The sequence below is a fragment of the Propithecus coquereli genome, unplaced genomic scaffold (assembly GCF_000956105.1).
Source record: "Propithecus coquereli isolate 6110/MARCELLA unplaced genomic scaffold, Pcoq_1.0 Scaffold482, whole genome shotgun sequence".
In the NCBI taxonomy this organism is placed as follows: Eukaryota; Metazoa; Chordata; class Mammalia; order Primates; family Indriidae; genus Propithecus; species Propithecus coquereli.
The window spans coordinates 714,888-737,996 of NW_012150641.1; the positions used below are offsets into that span (position 1 = coordinate 714,888).

At 51.2% G+C, this 23,109-nt stretch overlaps 1 protein-coding gene across 1 annotated transcript in view; it reads left to right on the forward strand.

Moving 5' to 3' along the window:
- The first annotated feature begins 1,449 nt into the window (after positions 1-1,449).
- The window catches only part of PIK3R5 (phosphoinositide-3-kinase, regulatory subunit 5), a 74,926-nt gene continuing 53,266 nt past the window's right edge, over positions 1,450-23,109 (forward strand). The window contains exon 1 of the mRNA XM_012655740.1: positions 1,450-1,544. The gene's annotated coding sequence lies outside the window, so the exon portion shown is untranslated. The remainder of the gene's footprint in view (positions 1,545-23,109) is intronic.

A 23,109-nucleotide genomic window follows, 5' to 3' on the forward strand; every position in this document is an offset into this window, starting at 1 on the left:
ACCTTCCCTCTTCTCTTCTCCAAATGCCTGTATTTCTGTGGTGGCAAAAGTAGGGACTGGGAGGACAGACGACTGGAGGACAGAAGACTGGAGTCCTTGCCCACCCTCATCAAGCTGGACCTTCTCTGTGAAGGGGTGGTGGTGGGGGCAGGTGGTGGGCGAGGAGTAGGAAAGGCACTTACTTGATGGGTCCGAGTTCCTTCCCATCTCTAACGATGGCTGCAACCAGTCCTCCGTGTTTGCCCAAGGGTACTTTCTGTTTCTATCCATTTGGGGAAGTTGCATTTTCTTGGTATTTAGAGAGTCAGGAAAAGAAAAGCCATTGATGTTCACATCTCTCAAAGCCTCAGGTAGGGCTGCGGCTTTTGACCAACAGTAACGTATGACCCTGTGGTTGAGTCTGCACGCCTCCAACAGATAGATGTTGTGACACAGAGTCCCATTCATAGTGGAAGTGGAAATTTCAGCTTTGCCCTTTGTTAACCCTAAACTAAAGTACTAACTGAGCAAGTAGCCAACCTTCTTATCCCCATTTTGTAAATGGGGAAACTGAGGCACAGGGAAGTGCAGTGACTTGTGGGATTCCCTGGGGAATCCTTCCAACTCATGGTATAGTGACGTCTGCTATGTTGTCTGCGGGGAGAAAGGGCCAGGCAAGCAGAGGGCTTGACCCTGGAGACAGGACCCCACCCCACCCCAGGGGCTTGGACCAGGCTGAAGTGACATAGTCCCTGAAGTGATGGCGACCCTGGCGCTGGTGAGGGAAGGGGGGAAATCAGACCAAAGGCTGGAAGAGCAGTGCTGAAAGTCGGGATTGGTATTTCTAGGAAGGTTCTGCAGAAGGGTGGGGGTCGAGGTGCCCATCCGCACAGCAGGGGTGCAGGCATTTTAAGGGTTAAGAGCACCCAAAGAAAATAGAAGTAGGAGGAGGAAGTGGGGCGCTGGGTCGCAGAGAGAGAAGGAAGCAGCTCGTCGGAGCTTCCTCTTTCTCCTCTTTCCCCGAAGCCCCCACCCCAAGCCTCTCTCCCTGCACCGCCCACCTCTCCGGAGGAGCCAAAGCCCCGCTTCCACCCCCTTGGCAGAGCCTCACCTTACTCCTGTGGGGTCGCTGGTGCTCGACGCTGGCGTCCCCCTGGCCACAGCCATGCATCGATCAGGGTCTGTTCCTTCCGAGGGCAGGAGCGCTCAGAGCCTGGGTGGGGGGTTGGGAGGTGGGGAAAAGGGGATGCATCTCAGATGCTTGGCGGGCTCCTGAGCTTGACCCCTAGGATGCCTGGGCCAGTCCGCACCTGGCTGACACGGCCCGGCCACCAGGTGGCGGGAGAGGCCGGCTAGACGGACAGCCCCCCCCAGGCCCCGCCCCGAGCAAGCCCCGCCCCCGAGGCCCCGCCCCGCCCGCTGCCCGCTGCCCGCCCGAGGAGCGGAGCCTCGTTAGATACCCGGTCTTGTGCGCGGCTGCAGCTGGAGCGCGATGGTCCCGACGGCCACTCGGATTGCAGGGAGTCGCTGCTAAAGAGGGGCTCGGCGCCCGGCGGGGAGTGCAGGTGTGTGGCTGGGCAGCAGGGACGGGTGCAGAGGGCACGTGTGGGAGCTCCAGGCAGAGCCGGAGCGGGCTGGGGCCGTCGGGGAGCGGTGGGCTCTGAGAGCAGCCGCTGCAGCAGGCAGGCTGGACAGGTCCTGCTGTCTTCCTGCATAGGGCCCACCGCGGGGGCACTGGGTCTGCAAACCCCCGTGACAGATACTCCCGGAGACGGAAGGGGCGTCCCGGGGACCGTGCTTCATTATCTTGGTAGCCACTGCTGGACGCCTCTATGCAACTGAGTGTGTCCGCAGCCAGCCTCCTGCCTCCGTCACAGGCCGCCCTGTGTTGTGGGGTCAGGGACGCTGCCCCCTCCGGCTGGGAGCTCTCTCGGTGAGCGTGGTCTTCAGGAGTCCTTTGCCATCAGAACCTGGGAGTCGTGGAAATGCCCACCTTCGCCGAGCCTCGGCATGCCCCTCTAGTTAGGGTGCTGGGCCTCCAGAGAGTGGCTGCTGTTGTAGAGAACTGTTCGCTTTGTGCTGTCGGAGGATCCCTGTTTACACGCCGCGTGTCCCCGCGTGACTCTGTGTGTGCGTGTGTGTGGACGCGCGTGCGTGCTTGCATGCTGCCCCGTCCTAGGCCCAGGGTAAATACACAAGAAGTTCAGGTCAGTAGGAGGAAGGAGATTGTTCAGAGGGAAAAGGAAGGCGAGATGAAAGCAGCAGGATGTGGTATAAGGTGAGTTAACCAGCCCCGGAGCAGAAAGGAGAGGGGGGTTTAGGCAAAATGAGGGCTAAAAGTAAGTCAAGTCTGCCTGGAGGGTCCTTTCTGGATTGCTGTGTCTTCTCACCCAGCTTGCCTTCCTCCTGCCCTCAGGACCACCTGTAAGGCGCTGGTTCCCAGAGCTCTCCTGGAGTGTTCTCCAGGCCCCAGCGCTACAACACAGCTTTCCAGGGGTGGGGGCTGGAATCTGTATTTTGCAAAAATTTTAATGAGCTTCTTGAGTGATGATGCTGAACCATTGCTAGGGAACCATGTGTTATGTGGAAAACAGACCTGAGTTCCAGCCAGGCCCTTCAGCATCTTTACTGCTCCTCTCCCAGCCTCAGTCTCCTAATCTGTAAAATGGGCTCTCATAGTGACCCGGAGGGCTATGTGGAAAATTAAATGAGGCAAGTGTGATGAGAGCAGCTGCACATGGGAGGGGCTCCATGCATGTTTGTAGAAAGAGGGCTTCTGTGCTTCCTCAGTGTGGCCTTGGTGGTGTGGGTCTTCACCTAGGGGGTCATGGAAGACAAAGGAGACAGTTTTGTATGGTCAAGCTCTCTCTTCCTGCTTCAGGGCACCCTCCCCTGCTTTTTGAAGCCCAAATAGCCAGGACTGTGGGGCAGGAAGGCTCGGGGTCTTTGTGTGCTGGGCATCATTGGGGTTTTAAGAACCGCCCTCCTCTTATCTCCAGCTTAAGGGAGGAATGGTTCATTATCTTCCCTCCCAAGCTGCAGTGGAAGCAGAACACCTCTGCCTTCCATTTCCCTTTCCTCCCTCCCATGTACTGCTTTTTGTTTCTTTCAAGAATAGTAGGGTGGAAGCTAACAGGGGTACTGGGCAACAAGGGTCTTTGGGGGTGATGGTGGCATGAGGATGAGAAGGCAGGGGGTGCAGGCTGCCCCCCACTCCCAGGTCAGTCATTGGTCAGAGGCCTGCTGGCTGAGGAGTGGCAGTGGAGAGGAAGCCAGGAGCCTTTGTGCCTGGGCAGCCTAGAGTTTGGAAGCCCCAGCTTGGTTTCCACAGAGCACTCAAGCTGTGCTGCCTTGGCCTTCATTCCAAGGCGCTCACCCCAAGGGGCTGAGCTGGCTGGCCCTGTGGGAGCCCTGTGAACCAGAAGACCTATTTGGCCTCAGCTGGTGGGCTGAAAGCCTGAATCAGTATTTTTAAGAGAGGAAACTTCTAGAGGGGCAAGATAGAGTGATTATCAACAGGTCAAGGAAATGGCATTTGGTTTGATTTTTGGGTCTCTGGCATTGATTGGGGGACAAAGGAAAGACTACATCTGACTTCTGCCCAAAGGGAAGATGGTACACTCCCTTAGCAAACACATATTACGTATTAGGATATTTCATCAATTTGAAGATGTATATATTTTCACATTTTAGCAACTCTGAAATCAAGGTGACTCTTAGTGTCTATGGCATCTTATGATTTTAATAGGCAGCAATATTTCTTCCTTAGTGGCACACAAAACAATGTTGCCTCTTGCAGTTGATGGCACCTTAGATTCTATTAAATACAATATATGTTATACAGATTTGGGTCTGCTTTAGGTACACATAGAATTATGTCATTCTCATAATTTGCATACATTAATTTTTCCAGTAGCTCTACTTTCTAAGCACCAAAACTTTTCACTATATCTAGTTTTAAAGGAAATCTTTGAAAAATGTGTTGTTTACCTTTATAAATAGAGCACATTGGGTATGATTTAATAATTTCCTGAAAACTTTATCAAATGGTTCTAGCCTGCTGTTCTCTTTTGTACCCTGGGACTGTCTGCTCAGCACACATTTGTGGTCCCTTGTTCTTCATACTTCTTTCTGCCCCTTTCCCCTTTGGCCATGATTTCATGGTATTGGCCATGGTGCTAAGTACATCATATCCTTGAATCTTCACAGCCGCACTCTGAGGTGGCTACAGCTAATTGCACCCATTATACAGATAAGGAAATTGAGGGCCAAGCCCTCATGACTAGCAAGTGCCAGAGCTGGGCTGACTCTGGCATGTGTTTTTGATCAGAGGTGACCAAGCCTGAGTGGTAGCCTGTGTGTTCCTGTGGGTCCCAAGTGCATGCCGTGTGGTGCATGACTTTGGGGCCATCCAGGTGTTTTTGTTTATTTGCTTGCTTGCTTCTCGACTAGCAGCTGGTTCTGGATATTTGAGGTTATCAGTTATGTGACTTCTGGATAAGCCAGTCATAGCTGGGTGGTGGCCGATGAATGGGAAGAAGTGGATGATTTTTGTGGCACAAAACAGATACTGGGTCCTTCTTGAGTCTTCTAAGTCTGCCACCTGGGGTGCTAGACTTTGGGCCTCAGAGTCTGGCTTCAGTGGGAGACTCCTGCCTCTGGCCTCCAGCTTCTCTCCTGCTGCCAGGGTGAGGTCCCATGAGATAGCTGAGCACGTTACTTTCCAGCTGAGAACCCTGCAGAGCTGCATTGCCCTCTAGCCACGGCTAGCAAGGCCTCCCACCACCCAGCCCAGGTCCACCCCTCCTGCTGTCTCTCTTGGAGCTCGGTCAGACTTCTGTGCCTTAACATGTGCTGTTCCTGGTCCCCGATTGCCCTTCCCCTCTTCCTGCCTGGTGAGCTGCCCATTCCTCCTTCAGTGTCTGCCTCAAGCCTTGTGTTCTGAATCCATCCCCACTCCCCTCCTCACCCTACAGCACTGAGCCCTCCTTCTGTCCTCATCATGCTTTCTGCGTGCTCCTGCCATAGCCCCGGCCGCCCTGGCCTAAAGGGTCTGACCAGTGACGTGGCCTAGCGATGGCCTGCTCACTGCAGTCACCTAATGCTCAGCGTAAGGCATCAAGCTATCGCCAGGAAACTCACTGGGATCTCATAGGCAAGAAGTTCACACCTAGCAACAGGGATGAACGCAGGCTGGGGTGGGGGGCTGGGACTGGGGCAGAAGGGAGTGGCCTGCTTTTCATTTCGGTGTCCTCCAGAGTCTCATCTTGTTGCTGTTGTCGACTTAGGCAAATAAGCTTGTGTGGTTTCCCTGTGGGGGCAGGGCTGAGGTGTGAGGGCTGAAGGTGCTTTCTAGGATCCTGCCGTACATGGAGCCAGGGGGCCTTGTTTCCGCCTGGCTCCTCCGCGCCTGGCCACGTGAACTTGGCTCGGTCTCCGTGTGCCTGTCTGGGTGCGGTTTCCCCGTCTGTAAGATGAAAGTGCGGCACTCGAAGCCTTCTGCAGCCTCCCCAACCTCTAATATTCAGCTCCTTCGCTCAACGCTTTTGGATGGAGCACACCTTCTCCACGTGCTCGGCTCCGAGGATGCGAAGCAAGACAGACCGTGTTCGCGCACTCATGGAACTCAGAGCCTAGTGGGCAGGACACGCAACACACACATTGTTTAATTGCAATTGTGAGAATTACGGGACACAGGGAGATTTTGGGAAGGGAGCCTAATACAGTTTGAGAACTAAGGAAGGCCTTCCCTGAAGTCATACTTGAGTGAGACTTGAGAGAGATGAAATAAAAGAAAACAATGATGATGATGATGATATCTATCATTTGGTGAACACTTGCTAAAGTCTCGTTGGGTGCATTTTCTCAGGCATTCTCTGCAGTAACTCTGTGGGGTATGTGGGCTTCCTCTCCTGTGAGCAGGAGAACATCACTGCTTGACAAGTGACAAGTGCCCAGCTCCGTGTCTGGCATAGACCAGGGATGCATTCCCATACTCCTCTGCCTCTCCCATATGCCAAGGTCCAATTTATGGGCATTAAGGACATAAACACTATTGTGGGGGTCCCTTTTCCTTTCCACTGCCCGTTGCCAGGGAGCATGCCCCTCTGCACGTGCACGTCTCCATCAACAGCTAAGGGAGTTCCATCCACAGAAAACTCCACTGCGTTGACTGCGGGGCCTTTGTTCTGTCTGTCTTAGGGGCTGCTGTTCTGGTAGGGTTCAGAAACCCAGATCCGGATTTCTGTCTCATCTAAGAAGTCATCTGTTCAGTTCCCACATCCTTCTCCACCCAAAGCCATCTCCCAGCACCATGAAGTCTATGCAGACGTATCACTGGGTTTTTGGTCTGAGCATTTGTCCCTGCGTGGCTTGGTGGTTTAGCTCTTGTCAGGCAAATCCCCACACAGCCACTTCCTCCCAGCCTGGCCGAGGCAGCCAACCTCCTCCTTCCTTGTGTTTTCTGCATTAGATAGATCACATCTACATTTCCAGCTCTTCGAGGAGGGTCTCGAAGTCTGTCTAGATAGTGGGCCCCTTTGAAAAAGTGATGAAAGTGATGAATCATCTCCCCCCACCCCCATCCCCATAAGCACACGTGTGCATGCAAATGAGTGCATGCTCTCGCTCACGCTTTCTCTCTCTCTCAAATTTTGCATAAAATTCCAGGGTCTTCTTAGGCCTCTGCAGTCCACCAAGGAACCCAAGCTAATAATCCCTGTTCTGGAAAGTGCAACTTTCCCTGTGCTGATTTCTTTGGGTAACCCCCAGCACAGCTCCCCACGGAGGACGCTACTGTCAGAGGCAAGCTGGGGGTGACGATGGATCATGAAGACTGTGTAGAGAATGCCACCAGTGGCTCACTGGTGAGAACTCCCCAGAGGTGGGCTGGGGGCCGAGCTCCCTGGTGCACACTGAGCTACCACCACGTGCACACTTTCTGGATTTCCCACCAGGCTTTGAACCGACCCCATTTCCAGGATGACTGAAGAGCATTATGTTTGCTGGCGGAGCCCCGACAAGAAGCCCTTCTGCTCTGCCCCCCAACCAGGGAACTAGATTTAAGGCTAGGACTGAGAGACAGAGAACATGTTGCGTTTGTGGCCACTTGCGTGAATAGCGACAGTCCAGGGGTCAGAGAGGCAGCTGTTGCTGTCTCCTTAGCACAGAAGTCTGCAGCCTCCCGAGTTCCCAGGGAATGGCGCGAGCTTTGGGCTTCGTTTCTTTAGTGTTATCACTGTTCTTTCGAACCAATGCCTTGACGTAGAGTGCCACATGTGAAGGAGGTTTTCTTCAATTCCTCATTTCTAGGGATTTTTAAAAGCAAGAATGGACGTTAAGTTTGTCAAATACTTTTTTAAAGCATCTACTAGGAAATTCTTGTGTTCTTTCACCTTGTGATAGATTTATGTGACACATTATATCATTAACTTCCTCAGATTGAGCCCTCTGCGCATTTCTGGAATAAACACAATTTGGTCAAGGTGGCTTATTCTTTTAATGCGGTGCTGGATTTGGTTTGCTGTGATCTTCTTTAGGACTTTTGCATCTATATTCACAAGTCAGTTTGGCCTCTATTTTCCTTTTCTTTGCTGCTCTTGTCAGTTTTTGGTATACTGGCTTTGCAAAATGATTTTGGAAGCATTTCATTTTCCTCTGTGCCCTGGGATAGCTTATAGAGCCAGAGACTGATCTGTTTGTTGGAAGTTGGAAGAACAGCCCTGGTCTTGAATCCTCTGCTGCTGGGTTCTTGGCTTCCTGCCTCCCAAGCTTTCTTCTCTTCTCTCTTCCTCAGTCCTCCCAGGTACGCACCTATAAACCTCAGTGTTCCCACACTGACGCCTGAGCATCATCTTTGATTCTCGGCTTCCAACAGCCAGCGGCTAGGGCCTGTGAGACCTCACTGTCTCTGCCCTTCAACTTGCAGGAAGGCTCATTTCCACACTGAGCTGGGCAGATCTGTCTAGAAGGCAGTTCGATGCCAGGTGCTACATTTAGCTGGGATGCTGAGCCACCACTTTACACCCAGAGAAAGGCGACCAAGATGGTGATGACATAATATGAAATGATTAAAGAAGTAGAGGTGTTTTTCTCTAAGAAGAGAAGACAGGGAAGAAGTAGTATCTGTCCTCAGATATTTGAAGAGCAGTGTCCTGCGGAAAAGGTGATGACCTGCTCCATGGGGGTCATTCTCCAGGATGGAAAAGGGATCAATGAGGGGAAATTGTAAGGAAATAGACAGCAGCTCACTATAAGGAAGATCTTAGAGAAATTCAGAGCAGATCAACAATGGGATGGGTGGCCCTGTGGTAGTGAGTTCCCCGTCGAGAGAAGCATTCAAGGAAAACACATGTCAGATATTACAGAAACGGTAGCTGTGAGAATGTAGACCGAGATAGCTCTATGTCTAAAAGTCTCTAGTTCTCTAAATCATAGTGGGCATGTCTGACTGGTTGTATAAACATTGGTTGTTCCAAGAACATAATTTGAATTTAAGAAGTTCAGTGGCCTTGAATAAACAAATCCCAAAGCTGGGCAGTTCCCTTGAAATCCCGCAGTCCTGCTTCACAGCCCATTTGCCCAGAGCAGGAGCACCTTGGCCATTAGAAAACCACAGGCATCCATGGTGAGACACCCCATTCCCACACTGGACTCGGGGATACTTGCTGACATCCTATGCTGGGAGCATGGGCTTTGCTTGGAGTGTCTTGTTCTTGGCTCCTTCTGACACCTGGTGAAATAAACTATTTGAGCCCCACTCCAGAATCGCCTTCCTCTGTGGGTGTCCCAGATTGGCTCCCAGGGCCAAACTCCCTAACCTCCAGGTTGAGCTGGTTAGTGGCCTCTTATTTTTAGGGTTTTCGAGCCAACATATCATAGGCCTTTGCATTTTGCATTCACTTCTGTACTGACATCTTGGGAGTTTCATTTTGAGAAAATGAAAATCTCAGAGCTCTCCTTGGCCTGTTTGTGCTTCAGAGAACACAGGGGGCTGTGGTGTGATGTGCAGCCTACAGCAGCAGTCCCCAACTTTTTTGGCACTGGTTTCATGGAAGACAATTTTTCCATGGACTGGGGGGCAGGGGGATGGTTTTGGGATGATTCAAGCACATTACATTTATTGTGCAGTCAAACCTCTCTGCTAATGATAATCTCTATTTGTAGCCACTCCCCAGCGCTAGCATCACCGCCTCAGCTCCACCTCAGATCATCAGGCATTAGATTCTCATAAGGAGCGTGCAGCCTAGCTCCCTTGGATGCGCAGTTTACAGAAGGGTTCACACTCCTATGAGAATGTAATGCCACAGTTGATCTGACAGGAGGTGGAGCTTATGCAGTGATGCGAGTGATGGGGAGCGGCTGTAAATACAGATGAAGCTTCTCCTTCCCGCCTGCTGCTCACCTCCTGCTGTGCGGCCTGGTTGCTAACAGGCTACGAACCGGTACTGGTCTGTGGCCTGGGGGTTGGGGACTGCAGGCCTGCAGGATGGCATAGAAGACGTGCTCTCTAGTGCTGGTCCCTAGTTGCCTCCTCAGACAGTCTCTCTGAGCCTGTTTCCTCCTGGACCAAATGGACCCTATGATTCTGACCACCTGCAAGTTTTCAAAGCCTGCTCTCTGAGAGTCGTCTTGTAGGAGCTGCTGTGGTGGGCTGAGCAGAGACAGGACCTGCTTCTTCCCTTGAGCAGCTGCCTGATGGCAGGGCTTTCAGTGACTCTGAGTCCCTCTTCAGACTACGGTGACTGCCGCCCTCCCTCCAGTCCATGCTCCTGTTGGACGGCTTCCTCTAACGTCACAGGTGGCTTTGTAATGGCAAGTTCCAATGGTCTCTTCCCAACCTGCATCTCTTTTTGAAGTTTCCATAGTGTTTGATGCCTAATGCACACACCTGGAGCCTTTTCTCTGCCCACTCACACCTCTAGCCATTCCTCTTTTGGCTCTTCTTGCCTTCCTTGGATCTGCTTGGCTCTGTCACTCAAAGCCTTGTCTCCAAGGACATGCTGGTTATTTTCACTTGGATGTTTCAACTTAAGCAAATGTCCAGAGCCCGCCTCTGCATCCACAAAGCAGGCGTCCTCTCCAGACTTCCCATTTCTGACTCTTAGACCCTTGGGGTCGTCTCCGTGTCCTCCCTCCATCCTCCTTGTTCTCCACTCTCCAGCTGGTTTTGACGGTGCTTCCTTCCCCATGGGCCTTGCTTCTCTCACTTCCCCATTGTTCTCCCAGCCACCCAATTCAGCTTTCCTCACCATATGCCTGCTGGTGGGCCTTTCGGGCCACAGGCTCTTCCTCGCTTCATCGGGAGACTCTTCTTTATCATGATGTTCGGAAGCCTTTGCTGGCACCCACTGCACAGGGAAAGTCCAGCATCCTGAGTTTTCTGGTTAGCTGTCAAAGTTGAGTCTGACTTTTTCTCCACGAATTCTCATGCTCTCCTCCAGCCAGATTGCCTGACTCATTTCCCCCAAGGCCTAACATGTATTCTCACCTCTCTCATCCCCTTCCTGATGAGGAAACCTTCCCAACCATTTTGTTGAACGCTGACTCCCCAGCGCTTAGTGGGGGCCAGCCCTGGTGGTGTTCAGCCAGTGTTTGCGAGTGAGTGATTACCTGGCAGAGCTGCCAGCCCAGAGGAGCCTTGGATGGCCGATGACCTGGAAGGATGGGCTGCCCCACATCTGAGATCTTTATGGGGTTCAATCATACTTCCCTCAGGGACTGTACCCTCCAGGCATCTCGCTGGCCTTCTGTGGGCATCTGAAGGGGCTTCGGACACCTGTGGCTTTGCCTTCCAGTTCAGGACAGGACAGATGTCCTCCTCTGGGCTGCTTCAGACCCTGTGAGCTCCTGGCAAACCCCGGATGCTGAGACCCCTCTCCTTGGGAATCCTCTTACCACCCTCTGCTTTAGTTAGATTTACGATGAGTAGTTCTCTAAGTTTGAGGGCAGGGGAAGCCCTGGGGAACCTCCCCCCAGCAAGCCACTCCCAGTCTGGTGACAGCTTCTGCACAGGATCCTGGGGAAGTGTCTGTTTTCGACATGGTGTTGACAAGGCAGAGGGGCTTCCTGTCCCGCCTACCGGGCAGGCTGTGGGGCAATCAGGAGCTGTGTTTTCAGGGGGAGTGAGGCAAAGAAACACTTGGGAAATTTCCGGGGATTCTGCAAACATTCCCAGGGGGTGCCTGGCCTACTCGACCCTGCAGGAGGACAAGGGAGATGTACGACTCAGGTTTAAAAATTGGGAGCAAGTAAAGTATTACTAACAATTTTTATTGATTTGCATATTGTTCTTTACAAGTGGCAAAAATACAAAGGATTTTTGCGTGTGACCCTCCCTACTGGTCTAACGTGGAACTCTTTAGAGCAAAAAGACTTCCTTTTCTCACTCCCAAGCCGGGAGCATGGATCAGAGTAAGCAAGGACAAGGTTCTTTTTGTTTTTTTTGCCTTTTTCCTTTTTTTCGAAGGGGAGTTATGCCTGGGAAAGGAAAGAGGGCTTTGTGGGGAAAGGAGGGAGCAGCAGAAATGACTCCCCAGGAGAGAGAACACTTGGTTCAGAGTTCATCCACAAAGGAGAGTGACAGTCCTCTCCATGCACACCTGAGAAATGGGCCAAGAGGGCTGATACCCACCTCTCTGACTCCTCAAAGGGCTGTGGCAGTCCTGGGGCACCCACTGCCAGCCTGGAACCACTGGTATAACACCCACAGGAACACAAGCTTGTGTCCAGAGCCCCTGGTCTCTTGGGCCCAGTACAAGCATCTGGAAAGGTCTGGGAAGGTGCCTGAGGCTCTCCTGGCCCTGGGGACAGGAATATGCTCCATGTTCCCTCTTTAGTGATTGGGTGATCCAAGAGTGGGTGATCCAAAGATGGGGCCTGCCCTCACCGTCTGGCTTCTGAGGACCTGAAGTTGTTTTCCTGAACCCATGAGAGAAAGGATGCAGCGTGCCCAGCTGCAGGGCCCAGATGCAAAGGCGACATACTGGCTCGTGGGGCATGATGTGCTGACAGTGGTTTGTGTAAGGAGGTTTGCTATAAAGTGCGAAGGGAGGAAAATAAGGGTGTGGCCCTTTAAAGAACCTAATAATAAACCTCCTACTTGAGAGAGGCAGCAGCCAGCCTAAGGGTGGGGTGGATGAGGGAGATGAAGAGTGGAGTTGAATGAGGACTGGCCTTGTGTAGGTGGCAGGAAAACACGTTTCTGAGCTAGTGAGGCTCAGGAGCTCAGGACCAAGGCGTGTGAGATACTTGGGAGTTGGGTCAGGAGGTTGTCCTAGAAGGTACCTGAGTCAGCTAGACGAACATTGAGAAGCAAGCCCTCAATGCCGGACTGTGCATTGGATGCAATGGATGAAGAAGGAGGTGTCACCAACTTCCCATTCCCTTGTTCTCCCACTTTTGGCCCAACATACCATGCTACCACGGTCCAGCGCTCTCCTCTGAGATGGACGTAGCTGGCTGAGATTGCCCCTTTTGGGGCCATGGCTCAACTCTACTGGGTTCCTATCGAGGCTTCTGTCCAGGGAATGTTGAAGGGATTGAGCTGGGCCCACGGTTGTCATGTGGTCACAGCCACAATCCCACCTTGGGTCCAGAGCCCAGTCCCTTAAGAGAGTCCCATCTCCCCTGGGACTCCAACCCATAACCCATCCCACATTTTCAAAGATGGGAGAGTATTTCTCATTGGCTGTGTTATTCCTAATATCTGCTTGGTAGATGGAGGTGGGGACATTATTTTTCACTAATCTGTTTGATCTCTTCTAAGGAGGAAAGTTTTGTAATGCCCATAATATATTCTCATGGTAACTTCTTATTGGCTAGTAAGAAGTTATCTCTAATTTGTTTACTAAAACATTTCAGCTTGAATTGCTTCAATATTAGCTGGGCCAACCCAGTTTGCTCCAAAGAATGTCTGGCCTTTAAATAACTCGATCCCTGCTGCTGCTCCTCCTAAAGTAGGGTACACAGAGGTGGGCACACCATACAGGAAATCTGTGCTGCTTCTCTAGACGATGACTTCACCTTTTATGAGGTGTCCCTTACAAGGGAATTTTGGGTACATCACATGGACTTTATCTAAGTCTGACCATAAAACATAGTCTACAAATTTGGGGAAAATCCACCAGCTGTATCTAAATGACACTGTAACAAATGAATGAAAACATAATTTTGCTTATTAGAAAAATCAGCATTGACTAAAATATTAGTTGGTCTATTTAGAGGTTTCTCTGTTGAATTGGAGAGACCCAAAATAATAGTGGCTTAAACAAGATAGAGGTTTATTTCTCTCTCATATAACAGTCTGAGCATAAATAATCCAGACTTTACACAATAGCTTAATAGGCTGGGAGCCAAGGTTCCTTCTAAATTGTTGCTCTGCCTTCCTTAACATGTAGCTTTCATCTCATGCTCCAGGCTGGTTGCTCTAGTAATTGCCATCACATCTGCATTCCAGCTAGCAAGAGGAGGAAAGGGGAAGGGGAGGCGTGTCTCTTCCTTTATAAAGCATTTGGAAATCACACTTATCAATGTCTATTCATATTCCAATAGCCAGAATGTGGCCACACTTAGTTACAAGAGTATCTGGGGAATGCGATCTAAAATTTCTAAGAGTTATATTACTGTAGAAGAAAGGAGAGTGGATATGGAAGGACAATTATGAGTCTCATCCACATCTGAACTGTACTAGTTTGAGATCTTTGTGAATCTTCACTGTCACATAAATGTTCTTTATCCCTTCTGTTGTGGAGTGAGTGTGGCTTCTAAGTCCTATTGAAAACCATTAATAAAAACTAGCATGCTGTACCAAAAGGTGGAATTAGCCCAAATGTCCATCAACGGATGAATGGGTAAAAAAAAGTATATGTGTGTGTGTATATATATATACATACACACACACACAATGGATTATTATTCATCCTCATCCTTAGAAAGGAATGAGATTTCGACACATGCTACAACATAAACCTGAGGACATTATGCTAAGTGAAATAAGCCAGACCCAAAAGGACAAATAATACTATGATTTCACGTATATGAGCTACCTAGAGTCGTCAAACTCATAGAGACAGAAAATAGATAGAGGTTACCAGAGGTTGAGGGGAGAGATGTGGGGAGTTAATGTTTATTGAGTACAGAGTTTTAGTTTGGGAAGATGAAAAAGTTCTGTAGATAAATGGTGGGGATGGCTACACAACAATGTGAATGTACGTAACGCCACTGAACTGTACACTTAAAAATGGTTAAAATGGTAAATTTTATATTGTATATATTTTACCACACTTTTTAAAATGGCATGCTATAAAGGACCAAAAGCAGAGTTTTCTGGCATTTTAGGGGAGTTGTTCCTGCAGATGAAGCTACTCAACCCCCTTTGGCTGAAGTCATTAAGCCAGTGATGAAGCCGTCCGTCCGTCCGTCTGTGTTATCGATCAGCTCACATTTTCTACATTGTCAGGAGACTGTAGCGAGACTTGCTAAAATTCAGATGCGCTGTTTTGTGGCATTCTCTTGTATTACCTGCTTAGTCAGCGAGTCCGTATCCCTTTTAGCTGTTGGTGCTTCCTGGGTCCTTTCCTTAGTGTCCACAACTGTGTAGAGAAAGTGTCCAGGATTCTACTTTTTTCTTGTCTCCAGATGAGGACAGCCCTTGCTAGTGTCTCTTTCTCTTACACATCTTTCATTTTCTCTGATTCTTCAAAGATAATCAGTAGCAGTTCCCTTTCACGACCTCAAGTTTCTTTATGACTCTGAGATGCCTTTGTCCTCCTCTGCAGTCCTGAGCTCATTTTAAGCGGCAAGGCTCCCTGTTTGACTTCGGTCCCTCCTGTATCGGACCCTTCTCCCCCAGTCTACTTCTCGCCCATGGCTGGTTTTATCTTTTAAATCCCGAGGCCAGTGTGACATTTGCCAGCTCAGAAGTTAGAAATGGCTCCACATGGCCCTTGAGTAAGCCCTTAAGCACTTAGCTTGGCATGTAAGGCCGTTCCCAGGTCCCCACGCCAGCCCACGCAGCTTCATCTCCCCGTGTGCGCCGTGGCATGCCTTGTCCTGCAGTAGGGCTAAAGGAGCCATGCTATCCCCTGCCTCTTACCTCTGTCTATTTTTCCACCACCATGCCTGAATCTCACCCAGGGCAGCTCCTCCTTCCATTTTCTGAAGAGTTTTGGAGAAGCTTTGCCAATTGATGTGGCATTTATCCAAGTTCCTATTGCATCTGGCCCATATTAATCTCCAGTGGGACATCTAGCCCACTGGGTAGTTTCTAGATGGGAGGTTATTTTGGATGGTGCCTCTCTGAACTTTTTGGTGCAGCTGCTTTGGGTATATATCTAGGCATGGACTTGCCGGGTCACGGGGCAGGCACAGGTTGAGCGTCAGTAGGGACTGCTAAGGGGTTTTCCACTTGGAAAGTGGTCGCACACACTTACATTCCCACCAGCAGTTGTGAGTGTTCACATTGCTTCACATCCTCACAGATGCTTAGTGTTTTCCATTTTTTCCATTCTGGCCATTCTAGTTGGTGTGTGGTGCTATCACCTTGTAGTTTTAATTTGCATTTCTCTTATGACTGATGAAATCGAGCACCTTTGCATATGTGTAGTGGCCATTTGGACATCCTCCTCTGTGAAGTGTCTGTTCAAGTCTTTGGCCCATTTTTCTGTTGGGTTGTCCATCTTTTCCATATTTTTTTGTTGCTCCCACCACCTTGTGTGGTGACCACTCATGGGTCTGCCTTGCCCCTGATCATGGGCTCTGTGACATCTCTGGACTCCCCATGCCTAGTGAAGTCCCTCAAATAATAGACCCTCAATACATGTGTTCTGTTGACTAAATAAACAGGCTTTCATCCCTACTTTCCAGTGGGGTAGCCATTCTTGAGAAAAAAGATGAAGGCAAAATAACAGCGGAGTCCTGTTTCCTCTCAGGCATCTGTCACTGTCCTGAGCAGTTAGCCTGATCTCTCCTGGCTTGGGATCCGAAGACAACTGTACCCACCCTTTGCGATATCTGCAGTGTTTTTCTCACACCTTGCTTGCATGACATCCCTGCTCTCACTCTTGTACATCATTCTCACTTGCAGGCCTTGCATCCATCTTTGCATATGGCCCCCGGAAGTCACACTGCCCGGCGCCATCCTGCCCTCCCTTCTCCCTTGTGATACTGCAGGACTGTGCCTGCAGATTTAATTCTCAGAGCTTTCCTTCCCTGTTAAGCCATCCTCTCTGATCCTCAGCCTCTTAGAAGTGTGTTTTCATAGTCTGTGACTTGGGTCTGACTCTGTATATAGCATTATCTTCCATGATGACTACAAACTCTGAGCTCGTGTGGTCATTTTCTCCCCGTTTTCCTCTCACCCCTATTTTGGGAACCTTTCATTGTTCTCAGTCAGAATTAAAGACAGAAGATAGAATAGTAGTTTTCCTCATCGCTTCCTCAACCTTCCAAGAGATGAGATGACCAGAGGAGCAAGGATTCATCTAAGGGCCTGTTTTAACCTAATGAGCCTCCCAGGCGAAGCTCCCAGCCAGCCCTAGACCTCGGCTCGGGCCAGTTTCTGACCCATGTGAGAAAAGCAGCAGCCCCGTCTCAGCCAGGCCAGGTGTGCCGTCCTTCTCTTTTATCTGTCACCACTGGTGACAGATGTGGGAAAAAGTAGAGCAGATGTGCCAGAGGTGGGGCTTGCCGGGAGCCCCCGCTGAGAGCATAAGGCTGGAAAGACATGAAGGAGTGAGCCAAGCAGACATCTGGGAGGAGAGCAGACCAGGCAAGGGAACAGCCAGTGCAAAGGTCCTGAGGCAGGGTGGGCCTGGTGCGCCTCTGGGACCATCCTAGTCCTCAGAACGTGGCGGCATCCACGCTGGCATCTGTGAAGCTCGGTGTTTGAAATGAAGGGGACAGTGTGTTAGTCGTCTTTGCAGCTACCACGGCATCCTGCAAAGGATCTTGTGGTCCTATTCGCTTGACAAGAAAGGTTTTTATTTGTGTAAACAAACTTAGGTTGGACAGCCTCTAAGGCCCTTCGATCCTTGAATTACTGTGACCGTATTAGATGCCTGGTGGAGGAGTTTTCTTTCTTGCTTTTCTAGCTTTTCCGATGGGGCTTTTCTGAACACATGATCCGGTGGCTTCTGGGCATGTGGCTTGGTCCCTGTCAGGGTGTGGGGCCTACAGCAGATGTGTATGTTCCAGATACTGTTGTTGTGTAACAAACTAAACAAACTACCCCAAAATGTAGTGGCATAAGACTGCAACCATTTTATTATGCACACGGATTCCGTGGGTCAGGAACTTGGGCTGGGCACAATGAGGATGGCTTCTCTGTGTTCAGTGATGCCGGGAGCCTTAGCTGGGAAGACATGAACAGCTGGGGACAGGAACTGTAAGCCAGAGTGCCCACAAGTGGCCTCTCCATGTGGCTTAGGCTTTCTCACACCATGGAAACCTCCAGATGGACAGACAGTCAGATTTCTTAACACAATGGCTCAGAGCTCCAAGGGCAAATCTTCTAGCAAATGAGGTAGTATTAATAGATGCACCGTCTTTAACGACCTAGTTTCTCGGAAGCCACACAGAGTCACTTCCATTGTAATCTATTGATTGAAGCAGTCACAAGCCCACCTAGGTTTAAGGGGAGGGGAATTAGATTCCACTTCTTTTTTTTTTTTTTGAGACGGAGCCTCACTCTGTTGCCCGGGCTAGAGTGCTGTGGCATCAGCCTAGCTCACAGCAACCTCAAACTCCTAGGCTCAAGCGATCCTCCTGCCTCAGCCTCCCGAGTAGCTGGGACTACAGGCATGCGCCACCACGCCCGGCTAATTTTTTCTGGCTATATTTTTAGTGGTCCAGCTAATTTCTTTCTATTTTTTTAGTAGAGACGGGGTCTCGTTCTTGCTCAGGCTGGTTTCGAACTCCTGAGCTCAAACCATCCTCCCACCTCAGCCTCCCAGAGTGCTAGGATTACAGGCGTGAGCCACCGCGCCCGGCCAGATTCCACCTCTTGATGGAGAGGTGGCAGGGCAGTGTCGTAAAGAGGATCTGAGATGGGAGATACTGTTGTGACCATGTTTGGGAAATACAAGCTTATAATGTACCTTCCGTTTCTCATTTTCTCATGGTTGTTGGGATGACTGGCCTTCCTCTTCCCACCGCTGCCAAAGCTGTTGTCACAGGCTCTGTCTGGGTCGGCAGTGAAGCCTCCCTTATGAACAAGGAGTAGCTGGGGAGCCGGGTGGAGAGAAAACAGCTCTGGGACCAGCTTCTCACTCCCTGAGGGGTGTGAGCGTGTGTGTCTGGGGTCAGGGGAAGACCTGTTGGTTTGTTAGGGAAGAGCTGGGGTCCACTCAAGTGTCCCACCCCAGTGGCTAGTTTCCCGGCACATCTCCTGGGTCCTAGCTGCACCTCCTGAGTGAGTGGGGAGCCGGGGCCTGCCTGGGGGTAAGTGTTCCCACAGCTGGGGAGGACCCAGGTTCTTACTTCCAGATGGGCTGAAGCTTTGGCTAGAAGCTCACCAGAGCCGAGGCAGTGAGAAAGGTTTGCAGGCTCACTCGGCTGGCCCTCCGCGGGGCTGCCTGGACCCCCTGGCACCACAGTGCCCCCAGGGTCCCTGGGGAGGAAGAGCCTCATCCACACCCTGACTTTCTCAAGCTTATTCATTTGCCCTGAACTTGCAGGACATTCATCTGTTAACCTCAGAGCAGGAACTCGTGGAACTAATAATGCATAAGGGAAGAAGTACAGACCCTTTAATCATACGTCTCAGTGCCGAGGTGTAGGTCCCTGGATGTAATTCCCTGGTGCTGCTAGGACAAGGCTCCTGGGCAAGACAAGAGGGTCTTGGGGACTGTACTTGAGGAGGAGCTCTCCAGCTTCGTGTCCTGGTACTTCTCTTAGGATCACCCACGTTCCTGCCCTGCCTTTGAATCCTGGAGGCAGGTCTGGGGAGAAGGGATGGGCTCAGGAGGGGGCCCATGTTCCCATATCACCAAAGAACATGTTCCCAACTCCCCATTACCAAGGGAAGGGAAAGCTCCACCTCTTAATTCCAGAATAAAATCGTGGTACGTTAGTTGCCCAAAGGGGCTTTATTCACAGAGTAATCCAGCCTGTCTCTTTTACGGAGGAGGCCCCGGGCGTGGGGCTGGTGGGGACTCAGGCACAGAGCGGATGCTCAGCAAGAGTATATTCCTGGGGGTGTAGCAGGAGATATTACAGGGCTGCTGTTAGTTTGCTAGGTGTGATCTCAGTATGGTCAGCCTGGAGAACGTCCTTGTTCTTAAGAGACACGTGCTAAAGTGTTAGATCGAACCCTATGAAATTGTTAATATCTGCGTATGTTTAATATGATTCAGTGTGATGTTTAGGAGTGATGTGTCAGATGTCTGCAACCTGCACCTTACTTTCAATTGGTTCCGCAGAGCCTCTGTGTGTGTATTTGTGTGCGTGGTGGGGGTGGGGGGGACCAGATCTGCCTAGCAGGGCCAGCAGCCAGATGGGAATAGGCTGATGGGAGATGGAAGGGGCGGAGCTTCCCTCTGTCTTCCATCAGAGACTCCCCACACCCTGTCCCTGTGCCGGTGAGGCTGCCCCAGGCAGGGAAGGTAGCATCTTTTCTCAGGTCTGGGGGAGGCGGCAGGAGTGAGGGGAGGAGCTGTAAGAAGCCTCCGGGTGTGGGTGGAGCATAGAAGAGGCCGGGGCAGGAGCAGAGAGGGGATCTCCAGGGGCAGCTTTGTGTGTCTGGATGGGGTCAGGCATGCGGGGGCAGGGTGTGGTTTCCTAAGGAGATAAGGAGGTGGCCAGGGTGAGACTGGGTACAGGTCCTGGAGTCAGGAGACTGATTTTGGTCCCAGCTCTAGAGTGTGCCCATCCCTCCAGGGACTGTCATTTTAGCCTCAAACTCCCGGGCTCAAACGATCTTCCTGCCTCAGCCGCCTCAGTAGCTAGGACTACAGGCGTGCACCACCTCCCTGGCTAATTTTCTTTGTTTTTTTTGAAATTTTTTTATAGCCAGGGTCTCACTATGTTGCCCAGGCTGGCCTTGAACCCCTGGCTTCAAGCGATCCTCCTGTGTAGCTGGGATTACAGGGACGAGCCACCATGTCCACTCGCTTGAGGGGCTTCTGGAGGATCCCAGGACCCTGTGGGATCCTTTGCAAGGCAAGGGCGAGAGGCTGCGGATGGGGTGGGGGATGGGGGCCCCCTGTGAGGAGCTGGCAGGGTGACCTCGCCTCCACCTCAGCGGTCAGCCCCTGTCCCAAGGAAACCAGACCCCTGGGCTTCCCCGGAGCCCCCACACCCTTCTGACTGGAAATTCTCAGAGAATTCAGACAGCGGTGGGGAAGCCCATGTACGTAAATCCTCCCAAGGGTCCTTTGAGTACAGGGGGATCTTTCTGTTTTCCCCTGTCTCACTGGCTGCATACTGATGCCTGCATTAATGCAGCAGGAAGGATTTAGGGAGGCCACAGGATGAACTGGCTGGCAGATGAGCAGGCTAATAACCACAGGCTGCAGGTAGCGGGGGTGACTGTGGCAGGTGGGCCCCTGGAGGGCTCCTGGCACGTTCCTCTGGGGATCCTCCGCTCTGCAGACGCTGCGGCCCCCGCTGCCACATCCTGTGCCCTGCCGCTGCTCGGGCTGCTCTCGAAGCACAGGCCAGATGTGCAAATTCTGCGGCTGTGCCCAGGGCCGAGCACAGCACCGCTTGCTTTTCTTGGAAATCTTCGGTGATTTGTTAGAAAAACAGGAAACATTGGGGCTGTTGGTGTACATTTTGACTATTTTGTTTTTGAACTCCTCTCACGTGTCTCAGTGTCAGGGTGTTTAAGGGTATTTCTGTCCCACCCTGCCCTTCAAGCCTCCCCTGGTCATCCGTCCCCTCTCTGTGCAGCCTCTTTTTTCTCTCTCCCTCTTGTCTTCTGCCACCTTCTCCCTCTGCCCCAGCTGTAGGGACGGGGCCAGATCCAGGGAACCATGGAAACGTGGTGACGTATGTCACTCTGGGCACGTGTTTCTGCGGAGGCTGCTTCCCTGCACCTGCTCCCTCCGCCCCCCCAACCCCATGCACCCCACACACACCTCAGTCATGGCAGTTAGGCAGGCGGCAAAGTGATCTGTCGCAGCTGGGGTGGCTGGGATGGCTCCCACTGTCCTGCTGCTGACAGACAAGGGAGGAGTGGCCAGGATGGGTCACACTGGAGCTGGAGGGTCCCTCAGCTGTCACAGTACCCACAGGGATACTGAGGCTGAAAGAGGAAGACAAGGGCCCCAGACTGGAGGCCTTGAATAAAGAGGAGGAACAGGAAGGAGCCAAGATGATCTGGGTCCCAGCTCTGGCTCTGTCCCAAACCAGCCCCTCCCTGGCTGTGTCTCAGAAACGCAGCAGGCAGGAGGTGGGAACTGTGGTCGTTTTGTGAATCGGATCTTTAGGGAAGTGCTGGAAAGTGCTGCTGCTTGCTGGCATCCCACTGCGACTTTTCCTGGGTCTCCTCTCGTCAAGGGTGAGCTCTGAGGATGTCTGGTCGTTGGTTTGGGGACCCTACTCGAGCCTTCTCACTGCAACATCCCGTCCCCCATAACGTGCCATTCTGGACAGGCCCGTTTTGTGGATGAAGAAACTGAAGTCTGGAGAGGTTACGTGGCTTAACTCATTGTTCTCCACTCCCCAGGCGGCCCCTGTGCGGTGAGAAGGGCCGTGGCTCCCAGCACGGGAGGCTCTGCCCAGCTGCTCATTCCGGGGGGCGCTCCTCTTCCTGCCGGCCCCTGCCCTGGGTTTTCATTCATTGCGGGAGCCTCAGCACCACACCTTGAGCGGGGCCCCTCTCGCAGGGGAACCGGGTTTAGGGGCTGCCCTGCTGAAGTCATATAAGAAGTCTGATATGAGAGGTTAGAAACTCCCCACACCTCTCTGGAGCTGTTGTGTTTTTTTTAAAAAAAGAATTAAACTGTCCAGAGAGAGATAGGGTACATAAGACTAAGCTGAGTTGGGCACCGACGTGAAAACTGTGCAGACACACTGTGTTTAGGGAGATTCCCAGAAAAGAAGTAGATTTGATGAATTCTGGACTAGGCAAGGAGAGTGGTCAGGATGCGACCCCTTCTCATGCCATGACTTCTGAATATGTGACCATCAGAAGGCGAGAGCAGGCCGTGGGAGAGGTGGGGCCCCCTCCTCTCCTGGCCACTTTCCCATTCCTCTGGGTCACGCAGCTTCCAGGGAACAGAGATTCTCACCCAGGGGTCCGTGAACTTGGATGAGGAACACGTGGCATCATTATTGCCACTCGACTCTAACTGAAGTTTAGCGTTTTCTTCCATTATGAACACAGGCAACAAACCACAGTCATATTGGTAGCACCTATGACTTTGTCACCAACAGAAATCCAGATGTTTTCGGATCACTTTACAGTGGTTGCAGATACCTCAAATGTCATTTATGCCCTTTACTACTTCAAAGTGATACTAGTGATTAGATTCACTGCTGGGTTTTGTTATTTCATGTGTGTTAACGAGGACACATATTGCCATTTTATCAGTCTGATTATTTAAAAATACTTTGACAATTATATTTCAATGTAATGCATTTCCTTTGCAATCTCGTGTATTTTATTTTGTGCATTTGAAACATTATTCTGAAGAGCAGAGTCTGTAGACTTCTCCAGACTGCCACATGGGCCCGTGGCACCAAAAAGATTAGGAATTCCTGCTACTGGAGCAGTTAGGTAAAGAATTCTGGATGTTACCTGACAGCTGAGGGGCTGGGTGTTAGGCAGACCTGAGTTAGCACCCTCGCTCTCACTTCTGCAGACCCTGTGACTGTATCTCCAGAGCTGTAGTTTCCTCATGTGTACAAATGGAGATGAGGAGCTTGCACCGTGAAGGATTGTTCCCTGTGCAGGTGCCTGCCTAGTCCAGCGCCTGGCGTGCAGCCGGAGCTCCATCGTGGGTAGTAGCTGGTGGCAGTCACAGCAGGTTATTTAATCTCATGAAACTCAAGCAGGGTTCTTTTTTATTACAGATGAAACTCCAGGCTAGGTTCATTTCTTACTGTCCCTCGTGTAGGAGGGTAAACTTAGGTCGCCCCTGTATAATGTCTCTCATCTTTTTCTTTTGCTCTGGGCTGGGAGCAGCT